The 10,569-nt window shown below is 39.5% G+C and overlaps 1 protein-coding gene across 1 annotated transcript in view; it reads left to right on the top strand.

Annotated features, from left to right (window-relative positions):
* Positions 1 to 10,569, top strand: part of Tmem135 (transmembrane protein 135) — a 186,545-nt gene that overhangs the window by 89,481 nt on the left and 86,495 nt on the right. The window lies entirely within an intron of this gene.

Raw genomic sequence — 10,569 nt, 5'->3', positions numbered from 1 at the left:
GAGAGAGGAAGCAGTATCTACAGTTCTTTCATATAACTAATAATGTAATATGATAAATATATTTAACTCTCTCTCTCTCTCTCTCTCTCTCTCTCTCACACACACACACACACACACAGAGAGAGAGAGAGAGAGAGAGAGAGAGAGAGAGAGAGAGAGAGCAGTTAAGAAATACATCCATGGTAGTGTTCCACTCCCTCTCTGCCTTTCATTCAGTGCATTGTATAGCCCAGGAAATGGTGCTGCCCACTCAATTAATTCACTGAAGAGCATCTCCAGCAGACGTGCGCACATGCCCACAGGAAATATCAACAGTACTTCAGAGATGCCCTCCTTAGGTGATAGCAATTATGTCATGTTAACAATTTTAAAACAAGTTATTCTACTTGGCTTACTAGGGTGGGAGCCTTTCTTTTGTAGCTTTCTAGGAGCCTGCTTTAATAACTAGTTCAGAATACTCTACTATAGAATAGGCACAGCAGTGAGAATCCCTCGGTTCTAGAGCTATGTTTCGTGAGTCAGGAGCCTGGAAGATGATAAGGATCTGAGTGTTGGATGGACAAATATGTGGATGGATTTACCAAGGGCTTTTGTGGCAAATGCCGTTTTATTTCTGTTTAAGACAGTAATATAAATGTCCTTATTGACATTTTTATGTTTAAGTGTTAGTACTGTATTAATTCAAAGATTTGGTTCTAGGATTCACAAGAGAGGGAACTTGCTGGATTTATCTTTCTGGATCTGGGTTACCTACCTCCCTGAGTGTATCTTCCACTTTCATCCATGTACCTGCAAGTTTCATGGTTAGCTTTTCCTTACAGATTAGATGAATTCCATTGTGTGTATCTACTAGATCTCCATTATCTCTTTCCTATCTCTGTCCTTGCTTAGGCATGTTCAATACAGCTGTGAAGAGAACCGTACTGAACATGCCTAAGCAAGTATCTCCATAGTCGGGTAGTGAATCCTTTGGGTATGTGCCAAGGAGTGAGATGATAGATGTATTTTTAACTTAGAGAAGTTTCCTCATTGATTTCCATAAAGGCTGTACCAGTTTGCATTCTCACTAACAGTAGATGAGGGTTTTCTTTTCTAGCATCTTCTCTAGCATTTGTTGCCAGCTGAGTTTTTAATCTTAGCCATGATGACTGGATCAAGACACAATCTCAGACGGCGAAAGAACAAAGCGTTAGTATCACAGACGGGTGGCTTTGAGGTTTGATGACAACAGAATGCCAATAACTGGAAGCAGATATTTTTAAAGAGCATCTTAGACAAATCTAGCCTGTGGCAGTGTAGTAATATCTAGCGCTTCCTCTCTCCCCTTTCTTCTCGTGAATAATTGTGTGCTTGTAAGATCTTCGGTGCTTTTAAGTTACAAACAAAACCAACCCTTTAAGCTTCTGGGATACCTGTCTACTAGTTGAGCCTAAATTGCTACATGAACCTTTTCTCTCAGTGTCTTTTCTGAGATAAAAGCATTGTATCTTGAGAAATATGATCATGTATCTATAAGGCATCTGCCACAATGCCTAGTATGAACTAAATGCGTTAGATTTGTCCCATGCTAAATCATAATTATTTTCTTTTAATTGTATAGTTGTCTTGTAATTTTTCATAGTGTGTAAGTTGAGAGTCCATAGTGAGAGAGTTTAAATGACTTCATCTATAGCTGTATTAACAACAGTGTTCTGCTTCCCTCTGAGTAGTTAGTTACTTCCTTGAAAGTCATGCTATTTAGATTGGCATGTACTGTGGTATATGCAGTATGTGTTTAGTTACAAACTTCCTATACTTACTCAGCCAAATCCTGCTGATTACATCTTTGTTTTTATACAAGTAATAAACACGTCAGGAAGTGCAGTGACAGAAGAAAAACTGATGTGAAAAGAGTGCTGTGCACAAAAGAGGGTAAAGTTACTGCGTGTTGAGTATCCAGTTCTTGTGAGAAGTGGGAATGGTTGGTCAAAGGTCCCACTGAGGTGAGATGCTAACCCCTCACAGACACAGGCTTCTTTTCTGTTGATCTAATCAAGGAAACTGGATTGCTGCTTCTGCAACATAACCTTTGATTCTTTTTAAAAACAGGAATAAAGTATTAAGATACCATATCTACTGACATGGAAATATTCTCTTCCTTAATTTATTAGTTTCTCCTCATTTGCCTGTATCTTTCTGATCTTTTTAGAATGTTCCCAAATGCCATATTCATGATGGTTCTTCTTTTCTTCTACACTGATTTCCAAATTATTTGTTTGGAAAGTTGTACAATAATATATTAGATTTTATCTTATAAAAGTTATAATGTATTTAACAGGATCCAAAGAAGGACAGATGTAATAGTATAGGTTGGTTGCAAGAGTTATTATGCAGAGAATTCCCAAACTGGTTTCTGTAATGTATTGGGAATAAATGAATCTCAATGACAAAGCAGAAAGTTTGAGGTCAGTAAAGTCTGCTTGTCATCACATCTGTGCAATGCAGTGTTATCACAGCTGGGGGGTTCCAGTGTTAGTCTTCACAGGTGGGTCATGCAGTGTCAGTCATCACATCTGGGTTGTGTAGTGCTAGTCATCACAGCTGGGTTGTGCAGTGTTTTTGTGGTGACATTGTGTTGTTCATCACATCTAGTGCATGCAGTGTTAGTTATCACATCTGGGGATACAGTGTTGGAGGTGGCTTCAGTAAACGTGGATTTCTATCTGGTCGTATAGAAAACAAATCATATTGTCAGCAACTTGCATGGGTTAGGTACTTTGGTTGGTGACTTGTCTAAAGTAATGTCTCAGTCCTTTCTTTTCTAATTCTGTTAGTTGGAATAATACTACATTTAGTACGTGGTTAAAATTTCACTGTTTTACCACCTCTGGCAGACAGTGTATGGTGTCTGTTGGAATGGTGTCAAAGATTGTATTTCAGAACTTGAATTTTCATGTTGTCCGACATTTTTAAAAAACGTAACCTACTATGAATAACCCATAACTCATCAAATTATATTCAGTGATTTTCTTCTTACTCTAAATGTACAGAATTTATTTAGCAAACTTTGGTTCAAAGAAGTCCAAGGACTGAACCCAGATTTTAAATACCTTTCTGTACCAACTATTTGTGTGTGTGACTTTCTTTTCTGAAGTAATACACTCTGCCCACAATTCACATGTGACCAGGACCTTGGCTCCACTGACCTTGCTCTCTCAGTCATCTGAGTAAGCTGAGGGTACAGGTGTGCTGGATACTGTAGTCATCTCTACCATAAAAAACACCCTCATTTGCTTAATTAAACCAAACTACTTTTGATTTAAACATAAATGTCTTACACTTTTTCCTTAACCTAAGCAATATCTGATCAACTATCAAATTGGAAGGATTCTTAAGATAGCATCAGCTGGTTTTGATCCTAATACCAGATTTAGGCTGGGAGACTAATAATTTCCATGGTATTGTTAGCCCCAAATACAGTCAGTCACCCTCTAAACTAAACTTGAATGCATGCAGAAGCAAATTGGTTGTAAACATTAAAATATTCAGGGTTCATTTTAAAATTCAGTTCTTTTGTCATAAAGAGAAAAAAAATTTTTGTACAGAGTGTACCAAACTAATTTTATGTGTAATAGTAGAATGAGTTAAGCAGCAGTAATTAGATCTTTTGGCTTTATAGAAATACATGTCTGTCTGTCTGTCTGGTCTATCTATCTATCTGTCTATTTTTTTTTTTTTTAAACGTTTGATTGACTCTTACCTCTGTCTTCTGTATGTGAAAATATGTGTAGTGTCAAGTGCTATGTGATTTGGTTCAGGGAGTCAGGTCAGAAAAGATATGCATTTAACGGTAAAGAGGACCCTTAATTTCAGGCAGAAAATTACACAGCTTTCTCATGACTTAGATGCAAATGAGATCAAAGCGCATGGGAAAGATATGGTTTAGGTGGCTTGAACTGAAGACACAATGTTAAAAATGTTTGGCTCACTGACATTGTGCAAGCTTTCATATAGTAGCTGGAAGTTAGATTACAGTGGACTTGGAGATCATGAGTTGGGTGGGTGAGTAGACATTGTGAAGCCTCTTTTTAGGGAGGCAACTTCTGAAGAGCATAAAAGATAGATAGTGGGGCTGGTGAGATGGCTCAGTGGGTAAGAGCACCTGACTGCTCTTCTGAAGGTCCGGAGTTCAAATCCCAGCAACCACATGGTGGCTCACAACCATCTGTAACAAGATCTGGTGCCCTCTTCTGGAGTGTCTGAAGATAGCTACAGTGTACTTACATATAATAAATAAATCAATCTTTAAAAAAAAAAAAGATAGATAGCAAGAGAAGTCCAGGAGTTAAAAATCAAACAAAGTCCCCAATGTAAATAATGTTCCTTTTTCTTTGCATATACATGACATGTTATACCAACCATTACTGAATACAAATTTGCTGAATATGTGTGTGTGTGTTTATGTGTAATGGTACTTCTAATGTAATTTATAGGGATTATAAGATCATCAAATGTACATCATGGAAAGAGCAATCCCAGTCAGTCTTGAGAACCTTGCTATTGATAAGGACAAGGACTTTGTCTGCACCCACAGTTTTCCATGTCAAACCACTTGAGCACTGTCTCCCCCTTCCTTTTACTGAAATGATAAATTGGCATAGTATGTGAATTTGGTGACTTAAGTGTTAGTTTCTCCATATGTAATGGAATGTTTTCATAGTAAAACTGTCATTTTTCAGTGATTATGTATTAAATTTCTTGTTCATAGTGAGACTATAGGAAGATGAAATATGATAAACACAACTTTTTAAATGCCTCGTGTAATCTTGAAAATGTGATTTGTTTTTAAAATGGATTTACTGATCACAACAATAGAAATTACCTTCATTGAAAGTATATAATTTAATGATTTAAATTTTTGTAAATTTTAGTATAATATTAATTTTCTGAAATTCTCATATATATGTATACACACACACACACACAATGTATTTCAGTCATAGCCCCCTAAAATTTCCCCTAACCTCTAACAGATTCACTTGCCACCTCCCCACCCCTTCTCAACTTTCTGCTCTTTTTATTTTATAACTCACTGTGTCCAATTTGAGTTATTCATATACTCATGGGTAGGGGGCCATCCAGTGGGACTGTGGTCAATGTATCAGGGACCTTAAAGAAAGCTGACTCTGCCTATCCCAAAGCCATCAACTCATTAGCTCCCCAGTTGGGGTAGAAGGTCTGTGAGTCCTTCCTATTCCATGCCAGAATGCTGGCTGTCATCTTGTGCCTCAGAGCTGTGTTGAGTTTAGGCATGCTGCCATTATGTCCAGAAGGCACTGTTTTACAGCGATCCTCCTTAGCTTCTGGCTCATATAGTCTTCCAGTCTTCCCTTCTTCTCTGGTTCCTGAGCCTTGGAGGTGGGTAGAGTGATATAGATGTCCCATTTGTTACTGAGCACTCGGTGGGCACTGAATGGTGTTATAGAAGGTGTGGCTTTGTTGCAATAGGTGTGGATTTTTTGGAGGATGTGGGTTACTGAAGGTAGGCTTTGAAGTCTAAGATGCTCAAGATAGGCCCAGTTTGGCATTCTCTTGCTATCTGTGGATTAAGATGTAGATATATCATTCCCTTCTTCAGCACCATGTCTGCCTAGATGCTGCTATACTTCCCTACATGATGATAATGGACTAAATCTCTGAAATGTAACCAGTTCCAATGAAATGTTTTTCTTTTTAAGAATTGCCGTGAAGTCTTCACAGGAATAGAAACCCTAACAAAGACAGAAGTTGGTGCCAGGGACTTAGGTATCGCTGTGATATGCTAGACCATATTTTTGTTTGAAGAAATAAAGATTTGGGGACTTTAGATTACAAAACCAATTGAATGCTTTAAGCAGGGCTTTATGGCCCCTTCAGAGCATGGAAGATGGTGCTGAGGGTGATTTCAACTTCTGTGACGTCTGACTTCAGGAGAGGTTTTATGGGAAAAGAATTTTGGTATGTGGTATAGAGTCCACTCTTAACAATATTTTTGTGAAGACTGTAGCTGCCTTTTGACATTATCCAGAAAATCTGCCTGAGACTAAATTGATGAATTATAGATTAACAGCTTTAACAGAGGACATTTCAAAACAACCCAGCATTGACTATGTTGGATAGTTTTTAGAGTTTACCCTTATGATGATCTATAATGAAAAGGAGCAAATTGAGCAAGGAAAAAACCAAAATGTACAGTTCAAGGAGAAATGGAGCATCAGGAAGTGGAGTGGAGCTAAATCTTGTGTACAAGGGTGTACTGGCTAGTTTTGTGTCAACTTGACACAGCTGGAGTTATCACAGAGAAAGGAGCTTCAGGTGAGGAAATGCCATCACAAGATCCAGGTGCAAGGCATTTTCTCAATTAGTGATCNAGGGNGNANGNCNCNNTGTGGGTGGNNCCATCTCTGGNNTGGTAGTCTNGGGTTCTATAAGAGAGCAGGCTGAGCAAGCCAGNGGAAGCAAGCCAGTAAAGAACATCCCTCCATGGCCTCTGCATCAGCTCCTGCTTCCTGACCTGCTTGAGTTCCAGTCCTGACTTCTTTCAGTGATGAACAGCAATGTGAAAATGTAAGCTGAATAAACCCTTTCCTCCCCAACTGCTTCTTGGTCATGATGTTTGTGCAGGAATAGAAACCCTGACTAAGACAAAGGGGATAAACAAATTAAAGTAAAACTTAATGTTAGATGGAATAAAGGGCATGGTGACCACTGGGTAAAACCACAGCCTGCTAAGTTTCCAACTTGTGAAAAGAAAGAAAAGCTTAGGGATGGACATGGTGATGCACAACTTTGATCCCAGCAATCTGAAGGTAGAGTTGGAGGCCTGTTTGGTCTATAGGCAGTGAAAGAAACCACGGAGAACAGAAAGCTGGGGACGATGCAATTGAACAGGGGGGCATATTCCAGTCCCAACAAGCAACAGAACTTGGCATCATCAAGCATGTGGTTCTGGCTTTAGAGACAAGGATAGAAGAAAGGGGTTATAGAATTTCCCTTCATGACTAAGGAAAGCCGCTAAGGCCAGGCATGCATGTGTCAGGAGTGTCCTTTGTAGAGATCTACAGAGACCATTGTGTGAAGCTGTGAAGTTAAAGCCTAGATTTCCTTGGAGATCTTAAGATGGTGGAGATGCCAGAGCCATGGGAGGCTTGCCAAGGAAAGCTGCTAACAGGGAGTAGAAACAACCCAAAAGAAAGAAGTGTGTTGCAGTCAACAAAGCTGAAAGGAATTGAAAGAGACTTTTGCATTAGACTTGGAGATGCAGTTTGGAGTTTGTGCAACTGTTTTTGGTATTGCTTTGGCCCAGAGTTTTCTCAGTATGTTCTTTTCTCCCTTTTGAAATGGTAATGTTTGTCAGTGTATGTCCTGTGCCATTATGTGTTGGAAGTATGTGATCTACTATTTCATTTTGATTTTTCAGAGATTGCATGAATCTCAGAAGAAACTTTGAACTTTGGAATTTTAAGTAAGTTTGAGACTGTTATAGACTATAGGGACTGAATGCTCGTTTGCATTATGATAGAGCTATAAGCCTAGGTGACCAGAGAGTGGAATGTGGTAGACTGAATGAAAATGGCCCCTATAGGCTTTTAGGGAGTGGCATTATAGGAGTTATGGCCTTGCAACAGTAGGTGTGGTTTTGCTGGAAGTGAGTTCCTGGGGATAGACTCAGATGCTCAGTCTAGGTCCAGTGTGATATTCTCTTGTTTGTTGTCTGTGGCTCAAGATATAGAGCTCTCAGCTCCTTCTATAACACCAAGTCTGACTACATGCTGCCATGCTTCCCTGACATGGTGATAATGGACTAAATGCTTGAACTGTAAACGTTTTTAAATTTTTTAATAAGAGTTGTCATGGTCATATTGTTTCACAATAGAAACACTATGACACTGCACTCTGAGCAGTTGTGAATTTCTGCATTAATTACTATCTACTCCACAAAATTCTCTGATTAAAGTCTTGAGAGTTTTGTAATCCAGCAATGTACATTTAGAGGACAGTTTGATTCTATGCCCATTAAATAATAGTAGCAGATTTGCTCCTAGGGCTTTTGATCTTCCCTACCATGGGTTCTTGGCCAGGTTTATGATGCCAGGTATGCATTTTTCTCCCATAGACCTCATCCTATACCCAAGTAGAAAGTAGTTGCTAACTTTACAATATTCATGCCACTCTTGCAGGCATGGGCATGTACTATGCCAGTCAGTGTTGTAGCTTACAGAGTTCACAGCTGGGTAAGACTGTTGGTAGCTATCCATACCCCTAAGCTGACATAGCACCTTCTGTTATTACGAACTCTAGCTAGCCAAGAAAAAGCTTTTTTGTTGTAACTATTTGATTTCTTTATGTCCTGAGACCAAAGTGTGTGGTGTCTTTAGCCATAGGTTCTTACTGTAAAGTTCTAGTGGGCAACCAAGAACAGTGACAATAGCCTGCATTGTTTTGGGAGTCTCTGACACACATTTAACCAACACCTTTAAGGGAAGTAGCCCACACCTGGTATTGGGATTTTTATTTGGCAACCTGTGGCTTCTGGAGGAAACATTTTTTCCCAGAGTGGAGTAACTCCAATTAAACTTCTATATGAAATGTATGTGAAACTTACAAATGGTAGGGATACACATGTCTTTTAAGTGCATCCGTAGTGTCACCTAACCACCTCCTCTGCTCCGCTTTCCTTTGGTACAGTCTCAGAGTTGTAGAACCACCATCAAATAGTCTTTAGAAACATTTGTCATTCTTAAAAATCTCAGTTGCTTTCAATATCTTTTGCTACCCCTGGCCTCAGGAAGCACCTAGCTTTTTGCCTCTTGTTTTCTTTCCCACCACTTGAAGGTCTTGCATTACAACACTGACACAGTCTATTCAGTGACACAGTCTATATCAGATTGTCCACATGAGAGGACTGTGTACTCCAGAGGGCTACTCCCATTTCAGATGCCAGTCACACATCTCAGGAGATACTTGTCTTCTTATGATTGTTAATTTGGAGGTTCCCTCACCTCTCTTGGTTTAATAATCTGTAGAATGATTTGCAAAATTCTCTATACATTTTATAATTAGAGTTTTAATGTGACATATAGGGCAACTTCATTTATTTATTGGTTTTTTGTTTTTTTTTTTGTTTTTGTTTTTGTTTTTTTTTTGTAGACAGGGTTTCTCTGTGTAGCCCTGGCTGTCCTGGAACTCACTTTCTCACTTTGTACACCAGGCTGGCCTTGAACTCAGAAATCCGCCTGCCTCTGCCTCCCAAGTGCTGGGATTAAAGGTGTGCGCCACCATCGCCAGGCCTCAGGGTAAGATCTTGATAAGATCCCTGAAGCCTTGCTTTCTTCTGTAGGCTAAGTGATCATCACTCTCACCATACATTATTGTAACTACCAATGTTGAGACTCCTGTATTCAGAGGTTTCATTATGAAGGTCTGATTGACTAAATCACTAGCTGTGCAATTGACTGAACAACTCAATCTTCACCCTTCCTCCTATCTTCGAATGCCTGTTGTACCAGCTGCTGCTACTACTACCGTAGGCATCACCACTACTACCACCTCCTCCACCAAGAACAACCTCATTGTAAGAACTGTACTGACTGTTTTGTATGTCACCTTAATACAGCTAGAGTGACAACAGAGAAAGGAGCTACAGTTGAAGAAATGTCCCCCATGAGATCCAGGTATAAGGCATCTGCTCCATTAGTGGTCACTGGGGGAGGGTCCAGCCTATTGTGGGTGGTACCATCCCTGAGTTGGTAGTCCTGGGTTCTTTCAGAAAGCGGGCCTAGTAAGCCACGGAGAGCAAGCACCCCTTCATGGCCTGTACATCCGCTCCTGCCTTCATGCTCCTGCCCTGTTTGAGATTCTGTCCTGACTTTCTCCAATGATGGACTAGGATCTGGAAGTGTAAGCTGAATAAACCCTTTCCTCCCAAACTTGCTTTTGGTTATTTTCTTTTCTTTTCTTTTCAAATTATTTTATTAGATATTTTCTTCATTTACATTTCAAAAGCTATCCCAAAAGTCCCCTATACCCTCCCCACGCCCTACTCCCCTACCCACTCACTCCCACTTCTTGGCCCTGGCATTCCCCTGTATGGGGCATATAAAGTTTGCAAGACCAAGGGGCCTCTCTTCCCAATGATGGCTGACTAGGCCATCTTCTGCTACGTATGCTGCTAGAGACATGAGCTCTGGGGGTACTGATTAGTGGTCATGGTGTTTTCATTGTGCAGTAGAAATCCTAACCAAGACAAAAACAAAAACTCAAAAGAATTCCAATAGTTTTTGAAGCCAAGAACCAAGGACAAGTCCAGACATATTCTTCTATAGCATAGTGTAGAGACTTGCTTTTTCTGCAGCTATGGGCAGAATTTTATATGTGCCCTTTTGTGTCTGGCTTCCTTCCTTGTAATGTGTTTGAGAATTTGTGTCAGTTTTTTTTTTTTTTTTTTTTTTTTTTTTTTTTTTTTTTTTTAGTATGCTATCATTGCATTTTATTAGTCGAGTATTTTATTTCTGTTTTATGTATTAATGAATAGGATGGTTAGTCTTCATT

Source organism: Mus pahari, chromosome 1 (assembly GCF_900095145.1).
Source record: "Mus pahari chromosome 1, PAHARI_EIJ_v1.1, whole genome shotgun sequence".
Classification (NCBI taxonomy): Eukaryota; Metazoa; Chordata; class Mammalia; order Rodentia; family Muridae; genus Mus; species Mus pahari.
Note: the sequence above shows the minus strand (reverse complement) of the source record. Positions and strands in the feature narration are given on the sequence as shown.